This window comes from Paroedura picta, unplaced genomic scaffold (genome assembly GCF_049243985.1).
Source record: "Paroedura picta isolate Pp20150507F unplaced genomic scaffold, Ppicta_v3.0 Ppicta_v3_sca22, whole genome shotgun sequence".
Classification (NCBI taxonomy): Eukaryota; Metazoa; Chordata; class Lepidosauria; order Squamata; family Gekkonidae; genus Paroedura; species Paroedura picta.
This window is the reverse complement of record NW_027518619.1, coordinates 3,375,227-3,384,762: the sequence shown is the minus strand read 5'-3', so window position 1 is coordinate 3,384,762 and position 9,536 is coordinate 3,375,227. Positions and strand designations below refer to the sequence as shown.

Below are 9,536 nucleotides of genomic sequence, written 5' to 3'. Positions count from 1 at the left end.
TCACAACCAATTTATGGCGGCCCTGTAGGGTTTCCAAGGCCAAGCGGGGTTTGGAGGTGATTTGCCGTGGCTTCCTTCTGCATGGTGACCTGGTGGCCTTGGACATCACCCATCCAAACACTAGCCCGGGACAATTGGTATAGCAGTCTTCTTCCATCATGTACCACGGTCATGAGAAATTTTAAGGAAACAGGGCCATCCAAAGGAACCCTCCGGAGCCCCTTCATTTGCTGTCCTTCTTCGCACCCAAATGTTTCACTGACGTTTCCTGTTTTGTTGTGTTTTTACAACAACAGGCAAGCTGTGAGCGAGAAAAGAGCCATCCATTACTTTATCGGGAAGCCAGAAGCACATAATGTTTATTAATAAAGAGCATGGTTTACATACATTTTACTATTATTGACCATAAACCGGTGTATATTACAAGCAAGGGTGAAATTACGGGCTAATTAGCCTGCGAAGATCATGTTTAATGGAATGTATAAATCTCACTTCTCCGCAGCCATAAGGGCCTTATTCATTAAGTGTGCACATAGGCAACCTTTATGCTGAAGCAGGGGGTTTTGAGACATAATTCAAGGTTAAATTATCCACCTTGAGATCTACAGAAATAAAAACAGCTTAATGCTCCTTTGACTCTAGAAAGCAGCCCACTTAAAGAAAAACAAACCAGGGTGTCTTTTTCAACATATATTATTTGTGACTTCAGGAAACATACATTTCACATTTATATGTGTCGTTTATATTCCCGTGGGGACCCAAAATCGGCTTATATCCTTCTCTTCTTCTCATCACCTCACAACAGCCCTCTGAGGTAGGTTAGGCTGAAAGAAGAAGAGTTGGTTTTTATATGCTTCTTTTCTCTACCAGAAGGAGTCTCAAAGCCTTCCCTCCTCCCTCTCCCCTCAACAGACACCCAGTGAGGTAGGTGGGGCTGAGAGAGCCTTAATATTACTGCTCTGTGAGAACAGCACTATCAGCACTGTGATGAGCTCAAAGTCACCCAGCTGGCTGCATGTGGAGGCAATCAAACCTGGCTTGCCAGATCAGAAGCCACCACGATGGCTGTCCAAATGAGCTGGCAGATAAACCAGGGAAGTCACTGGTGTCAAGATTAAGAAAGGAGTGGGGAAAAAAAACATTCCCTCAATTAGAATTGGAGACAAAGGAATAAAGCAATGAAGAAAAGCTCCAACAAGGCTTTGTCAACTTCTTAAAAAAAAAACTTTATGAGTCCCCGGAACAAAAAAACATAAACCTGACTGTTTTTTTAAATGTCCCTTTCTTCTGGAGTTAAGCAAATGCTTAGCAGAGATAGACAGGACCTTTCTTGTGGCGACACCTTGACTTTCTCCCTTTTGAATTTGCAGGCCCATAGCTGTATCTTAGCTGTCCTAGCCTCAACCATGGGCCTGGCAGAAGGGTGCACATGAAATGGGTAAGGCAGGGGGAGGCCTATAGCCTCCCTGTATAGCTGTCCTGTCCTCAACCATGGGCCTAGCGGAAGACCGCAGTTTTGCAGGCCCCACAGAACATTGTTAGCTCCATCGGGGCCTGGACCTCTCCTGGCAACTCATTCCACCAGGCAGAAGCCAGGGCCCAGTTGCACTGCCCTGATAAGTTGTTGGAGATCTGATTGGCTGTGCAGATTTCTGATGTGGAACACATCTTCTGGATTGCCGCCTGGGATGGAAATGGGTACAGGCATGACGTCCGTAGTTCTGCCTCAGGGAGCAAGCCAGAAAAGGGTGGTGGTTGGTGGAGGAGGAGGCCGGGGCGCTGGCTGTAAGGCCTCCACAGGCCAAAGCACCAAACTTGAAGCATCTGGGGGCCAGGCCGGAGGCTGCGCAGGTTCTGGGGCCAGCCTCTGCTGCTTTCCAGCCCTTCGGAGGTTGGCCACATGCAACGCTGCGCCCGGAGGGTAGGCCACTGCTTCCCAGGCCTCCAGGGGCAAGGCACAACACACGGCTCCTGGGGGTGGTGCACTGCTTCCCAGACCTCCGGAGACAAGGCCCAGGCCGTGTGACTTCCAGTGGCCACCCTACTGCTTTCCAACCTGCAGGAAGCCAGGGCACAAGTAAGGAGGAGGGGAGGACTCTGTGTGTGTGTCTGTCTGTCTGGGAGGGGGAAGAAGTCGGAGAAGGAAGAGGGAAGGAGAGAGGGAGGAGGGGAAGTGGGGGGAGGGTATGTGTGTGTGAGAGAGGGAGGGGGAAGGGGGTGGATCAAAGATCTATGGAGCAGGTATGTGTCCCACATACCTGTGAGATCCTGGGTGGCTTCAGTGGCAGCTGCCTTCTGCAGCACAAGGATCTTCACTGAATTACTGAAGGTAATCTCTGTGAATTCAAGGAAATATTTTGAAACAATACCTTCTTCCTATCATGCTGAGGTTCTGTCTGCAGCTCCGAAGAGCTACTACTAAAGTATGTGGTTGATTCCGCCTCCTGCGGCAGTCATTTTGTTGTTGTGTCCCACACCCTGAGCCAGAATTCCCCAAAAGCCCATGGGCTCAGAAATTGGGGTGACCCCTGCTTTAAATAAATGACTTGCCTGACCGTCTGCAAAGGAGACATTCGTGGAATACAGAAGGGCATCACTGACGTGGTGTTTGGCATTCTTTCAAGAACAGTATTACGGAGTGGCATTTTTCCAACGCTACTTTTGAAACTCAACCTTAAGGGATATTCTGAAGAACTCTTCTTCTCAAATTTTGACAGGGAAGGTTTCATGTCAGTCCCAATGTGTCAAATTCACACCTTGTTTCCCCTTCTTAAGTGGGTATCTCAATTGTAAATTCCAAAGACGCTACTCGGCATTTCTGCTCAGAAGTTACGTCACAGTCTTGGCCAGCCGTCTCTCAGACAACTTCTTCTATTTTTTATTTGTTAATTTTATTCCTTCCCCACCTTTCTCCCCAGTGGGGCCCCAAGACAGATTATTATCAATCTCCTTGCCATGTTAACCTCACAACACCCTTGTGAGGTAAGCTAGACTGTGTGCTTTCTCGACCAGGGTTTTGTGAAACCCTGAGGTTTCTCGATGGCCCTGGAAGGGTTTCCTGAATGGGTGGGAGTTAATTAATTTTGAATATATATTTTTTAATTTGTTAAACATTTATCAGGTGATATGAACCATATATGATCATATCGAATCCCCCCCCTCCCAAAATGGTCAATGATGGGCCTGGAGGAGGTGGGAAGGGGAGGGACCCCACGTGGACCATGTACACAGCTATACTTCCCAACTGTATTGTGCACAGCTACGCTACATCTGGGGTTTTTCAAAGCCTGAAGAATGTTTCAGAGGTTTCTCAATAGTATTAAAGTTGAGGAAGGCTGCACTTGTCCAGTGCTCTTAATCACTACCCCAGCCTTGCTGAAGTCCCATTGTGGTAGACCAGGGGTAGTCAAACTGCGGCCCTCCAGATGTCCATGGCGAAAGCTGGCAGGGGCTCCTGGGAATTGTAGTCCATGGACATCTGGAGGGCCACAGTGTGACTACCCCTGTGGTAGACAGATGTTCCAAATATATTCCAGGTCAACATGTTGACAGAGTTTGAACATGCAGACAGGGTGCTGCACCAGGCTGCTTAAAGAATAAATTAGTTTTTATTCAGAAGAGAAACAAGTATGCACAGAAAGAGAGAGAGAGAGACCTACAGTCTCACAAACGGCTGTCTAGTCATTCTTCTGTTCAATTGCTGTTTTGAAGGAAATGGGGAAAGTGTGCAAAAAAAAAAAAAGGAGGAAGTCTCCTGTTGAACCAATCAGGACACTGGAGGAAACAATTTAAAAATCATCGGGAAGTACCTATTCCTTCTATGCTAAATATACATCTATTCTGCTGCCCCCTGCAGGACACCGTTTATATTCCTCTCAGTTATGCACACTGCAGATCTTGCACATTCCGACAAAGTAAACCAGTGGCACGGGCATACCTTGAGATTTCCCTAAGTCTTGCTCAAATGCATTCAGATCATCTTGTGGCCTTAAAAAAAGAGGGGGGGGGAAGCTTGCCAAGATTCTGAATTCTGCCCGACACATGAAACCCAGTGAGGGTCACAAAACTCACAGAACTGATAAAGTAGCCACCTATTAGCAGTATCCCCATGGAGACCCTGGCGAAAGTTTATCCTGCGCTTTGATTGAATCCTGCCTCTTGGCTCCATCTGTGTTTGATAATCAGACCAATGTGAACATCACCTATGCCAAGTCAATGAGATGTGACAGTCCTCGATAAACACCAAGCGCAAGCAGACTTGAGACCGGCACGGCTGGTCAACAAAACCCTTCGGAACAGTCCCCTTCCGCCGAATCCGACCCCTCTCCAGCTTCTGTCAGCAGATGAGCCCTTTCATGCCTGGTGAAGGAGAGCATCAGCCTTCTGAACCTCTGCCAGGTTTCACGGCAGCGTTTCCCCTCGGCCCTGCCACGGCCTGTTCGGTGAGGGAGAGTCTATCGTGGCCAATCAGTAACAAAGATTTCCTCTGGCAGCAGCCAGTTTGATCAGGTCTTTAGAGGAGGAAATGGGAACGTTGGCTAAGAAAAGTCGTGCTTGGACCAAATCGATCCCTACCCGCTTTCTTCCAATCTGATTTTCATTTTACGCGTCAAACAAGCAAGCGTCTCTAAACGAACGCCTGGGAATTGCATACTTCAGGCCCAAGCCCTATCACGGGCAGGATACCTGAGGCCCGGCCCAATCAATCCGACTTCACTGCAGAAAGATAATATTACATGACACCAAGAGGGAGGGGCAGTGGGGGGAGCCTGTAATTCCAGATTACAGATTTACTCTGTCAGAACTGAGGAGAGATTCTGGTTTTCACAAACCAAACCATAGGATTTGTGTTCAGGAAATGTTATTTAGCAAAGCTTTTGGACTCTTTCCCACCAAGATTAAAGCCTTTCCCTTTTTACTGTTGCCAGCCAGGGAGAGAAACCTCTTTGGCGTCATTTGAAGTTTAATGCTGCCCTCTTCTGAACGTCATGAGAACTTCAGTGCCTTTCCAGATGTGCTGGAACGATGGCCCAGCAGCGCAAAACACGCCGTGCTTTTTAAAAGCACGTTACTTTCCAAACTTCCTTTTCTGCCGTAAACTCATTTGAGGTTTATTTGTTCATTTTATTTAATTGAATTTCATTTTTCAAGGCTGTCCCTCCCTGCAAGCAGGCTTGGGGAGGCTCCCAACATTAAAACCATCTTACAATACAAAATAATTTAAAATTCTCAATATACTGGTTACCACTTCCACAGCACCAGTACTGTTCTCATTGTCTTGCCTGCAGGCATGGTAAAAGGGGAGGGGATATGGGAGGGGCCTGGAGAACAGGGGAGTCAGGGAGAAAGACCTGTAGCTGTTCTTCTTTCATCCTGGCCTCAGCCGTAGGCCTGCTGGAAGAGTGCCATCTATACAGGCCCTGTGGACGATGGAAATTGTTAAAGGAAAAGGTTAAGATCATCCCCCCACCAACCTACGGCATATTTTAAGAGCCAATGTGGTATCATGGTTGGAATGTCAGGCTATAAGATCTGAGAGACCTGAGTTTGAATCCCACTTGTAACACAAGAAGCTCGCTGGGTGATCTTGGGCCGGACATGAACTCTCCTCCTAACCTACCTCACAGGGTTGTTGTGAGGCTAAAATGGAGAAAGAGCAAATGCTTTGGCTCTCCATGAGGAGAAAGGTGGAGTACAGCTGCAGTAAAAATAAATGTTTGTTTAATAAAATAAAAGCAGCCAGTGAGGGGGAGCTCCCCACCTCTAGGCAGCCCTTTCCACTGCTGAATTAGACTCATAGAATCCTAGAGTGGGAAGGGGCCCTACAGGCCAACTAGTCCCACCCCCTACTCAGTGCAGGATCAGCCTAAAGCATCCAGGAGAAGGATCTGTCCAGCCACTGCTTGAAGACCACCAGTGACGGGGAGCTCACCACCTCCTTAGGCAGTTGATTCCGTAGAAGTCAGCTTCCTGTCTATTCACAAGCCCACAAACTGAGATACACACACTCAGAGAATACGTACATGCCTACATATATAGTCAGAGGCAAAGGTTTCCCCCCCCCCTAGATCAAATAGGCATAATGCACAGGACAAGTATGGGGTGACTTGCTGAAACTGGTAGCCCACCAGAAAGCTTTCTGCCGTGTCATGGCTCAAAAACCTGCCTTAACAAAAAAGATCTGCAGTCCCTTAGGAGGAGGTATGGAGGTCCCTGCACTGCCTTGGAAACTCTACCAATGCAAGAAGACCTCGCGGTTCATGGCTGAGTTGGGTCACAAGGTGGGAAGGAGTTGAGGGAAAGAAATGCTAGAATTGCATGCGGATGTTTGATGCAAGTTGAATGTGGGAATCCTTTATTCTTAGCCTGAGTGGAACACAGTGAGTAGGGGCTGCCTGTAACTGTTGCATGCTGTGTGTTGAAGGATGCTTCCTTGGCATTATTCCCATGATGGGGTGGGCAGATTCAGAAAACTGAGCATCATTTTGCTCTCCTTGTCACAGCACGGCGGTGTCTAATAATTCTGGCTGGTCTATGAGTGTAAAAAAAACCATTCATTCTAACAATCCTGCAGGCATCTGGTGTACCTAGAATCATAGAGTTAGAAGGGACATTCAGGGTCATCTAGTCTCACCCCCTGCACGATGCAGGGAACTCACAACTACCTGCTCAAGGACTGTGCCAGAACCAGTCAGAACTGGACCTGTCTCCTCCTTGGATTAAACCAGTGGCTCTCAACCTGGGGGTCGGGACCCCTTTGGGGGTCGAGTGACCCTTTCACAGGGGTTGTGGAACAGCAATCAGTTTGCCCAGGGGGGGCGCCATCCACACAACAGCCTTGCGGGGTAGCTTGAGATAGAGCGTTAGTCAGTCTGGAGCAGTGGAAAAGAGGGAGATGGGCATGGTGGGACAAGAGGCAGAACTGAACTGAGAAACCCCGGGAAAAACCCAGTTTATATACAATCATGAACAATGGATCTTCATGCCATTGGTCCATTTCGGTTTAATTTCTGCGAAAGAACCCTTGCATAGTTCTATGGTTGGGGGTCCCCACAACGTGAGGAACTGTATTCAAGGGTCGCGGCATTAGGAAGGCTGAGAACCACTGGATTAAAGGAAGACACTGGGCAAAGCTGGGCAAAGGCCTCTAATGCAGTAAGGAAACAACACAATGTGCTAGCAGAGAATGAATCCACTGGCTGAGGTGGACTCTCCCAGTCTACGGGCTGCAGGAGCACTCGGGGTCACGTTCCGCTGCCCCCTCCTTGCATCATATCGACTCCTCCCTGGCTTCTGAGAAAAGAGACTGACTGCCAGAGGGCTTAATGCTCAACATTCTCAAAATACGCCCCCTCCTCCTCAGACCATTGTTTGTTTAGTTTCCCCCTCTAATTAAAAACCACTTTAACAGGAGGCATTATCTACTTCCTCCAGGATCTAAATTAATCATGGGTGCCGACAGTGCTAAGTAATCCAATTCTGGGAGCTCAACATGGTGTTAAGGGGTGTTTAATCGTGCGGCACTTGGTCACTTGCGAAGGCCTTCGACACCGGCCCACCAAGGTGCTCCCGGGAGGTTTTTTGGCCATGTGAAATGATGACCGTTTCAACCTTGAAATGGCCGGTTGAGACAGTGTTTGTCGAAATGTCACCCAAGGAAATGCCCATCCAAGGGAAAGGGGATCGGCATTTGGAAGAGAAGGAACGTGGCTGTGGCTGCCTCGTTATTAAGTCCTGATAATGGGCCCCCCAAGGAGACGTGATAACAGCCACTCGAATATTTGCCCCCTTGTTAGTAACCTATTTGTTATGCCTGTGGGCATTTGGCCACGGATGCAAATGAGGGTTTCTGCCAGCAATCAAAGGAAGCTGATTGCTCTGCTTAAAGCCAATCCAATTGCTCTGCTAGAGCTAATCCGAATTGCTGTGCTTAGGGCCACTCGGATTGCTCGGATTGTTCCAGTAGGGCCAATCGGATTGCTCTGCTTAGAGCCAATCAGAGGCAGCAAGCTGGCTGCCTGAAAGGTATAAAAGTGCATGAGTTTGCCTGTTTTTCTCTGTTCAGCAGTTGTAGTCTGTTGCTGGAGTTGCTAAATAAAAAGAGCTGTTCTGAAGACTTGGAGCCTGTGATCACTGAACCTGCAGACTTAATACTATTGAGACTGCTCAGCGAGTGGGAGGCTAGGAAATATCAGGTTGACCAGGGGGGGTTTCACAGGTGACAAATATCGCAGCTCCAATCCACTTCAGTAACTGTTCACACCATAAAATCCAGTGGCAAAGGGTGTCACCGGGGGATTGAAAAAGCGCCCTTTAGCAGGAGGGGAAAGTATCTCTTTTGTATCAGTAGAATTGGAAGGTATAAATCAGGGGTGGCCAAACTGCAGCTGTCCAGATGTACATTGACCACAATTCCCATGAGCCTGGGGCCATCTGAAGAGCCACAGTATGACTAGAAGAATAGTTGGTTCTTATATGCCGCTTTTCTCTACCCGAAGGAGTCTCAAAGCGGCTTACAGTTGCCTTCCCTTTCCTCTCCCCACAAAGGACACCCTGTGAGGTGGGTGAGGCTAAGAGAGCCCTGATATCACTGCTCGGTCAGAACAGTTTTATCAGTGCCGTGGCGAACCCAAGGTCACCCAGCTGGCTGCATGTGGGGGAATGCAGAATTGAACCAGGCATGCCAGATTAGAAGTCCGCACTACACCAAACTGGCCCTCTTGACTCTCTCCTCCTGCAGAACAAGCACAGCAGTGGGATAATCCTCATTTCTGGCCCAATCACAAGCCCCCAGGAGCCTCCTCAGAAGCAAAGCAGCCAGCAAAAGAGGGCCTCGGGAATAGACTGCAAACACGGGCTATAAACAAACACTTTCTTTGCCGTCGTTTAGACCAGCATAATATGCACCGTGGTGCCCTAGTAAAAGATAAAATGTTAATTGGTTGAATAAATTTAAAATGAAGAATCCAAATCTTGTAATTGTAGGTAAACAATCATTTATGGAAAATAACTGTTATTAAAAAAAATGCACCATGATTTATTTCCCCGGGAAATTCTTTGGACACCTTAATGGCAGCAGCATCACAGAATTTGGCAGTCCCTGGGCCGATTTAGTAGTCTTCCTCCTTTGAAAGTTTCTTTACCTTTTCTTTCACTGTCAGACCCAATATCTCTTTGATTCTGCACTCCCCCACATACAGCCAGCTAGGTGACCTTGGGCTCAACACAGCACCGATAGAGCTGTTCTGACCAAGCAGTGATATCAGGGCTCTCTCAGCCTCACCCACCCCACAGGGTGTCTGTTGTGGGGAGAAGAAGGGAAGGAGATTGTAAGCTGCTTTGAGAATCCTTCGGGTAGAGAAAAGTGGCATATAAGCAACAATTCTTTTTCTTCTCCAGTAATCTCAGGACTCTCTCAGCCTCACCCACCCCACAGGGTGTCTGTTGTGGGGAGAGGAAAGGGAAGGTGATTTTAAGCTGCTTTGAGAATCCTTCAGGTAGGGAAAAGTGGCAAATAAGAACCAACTCTTCTTCTA

The 9,536-nt window shown here is 48.0% G+C and overlaps 1 long non-coding RNA gene across 1 annotated transcript in view; it reads right to left on the bottom strand.

Moving 5' to 3' along the window:
* Positions 1–419: 419 nt before the first annotated feature.
* LOC143828377 (uncharacterized) overlaps positions 420–9,536 on the bottom strand; it is a 44,534-nt gene continuing 35,417 nt past the window's right edge. Inside the window, exons 2-3 of the long non-coding RNA XR_013227582.1 lie at positions 2,259–2,336; positions 420–824 (exon numbers count right to left, since the gene is read on the bottom strand). This is a non-coding gene — a long non-coding RNA (uncharacterized LOC143828377). The remainder of the gene's footprint in view (positions 825–2,258; positions 2,337–9,536) is intronic.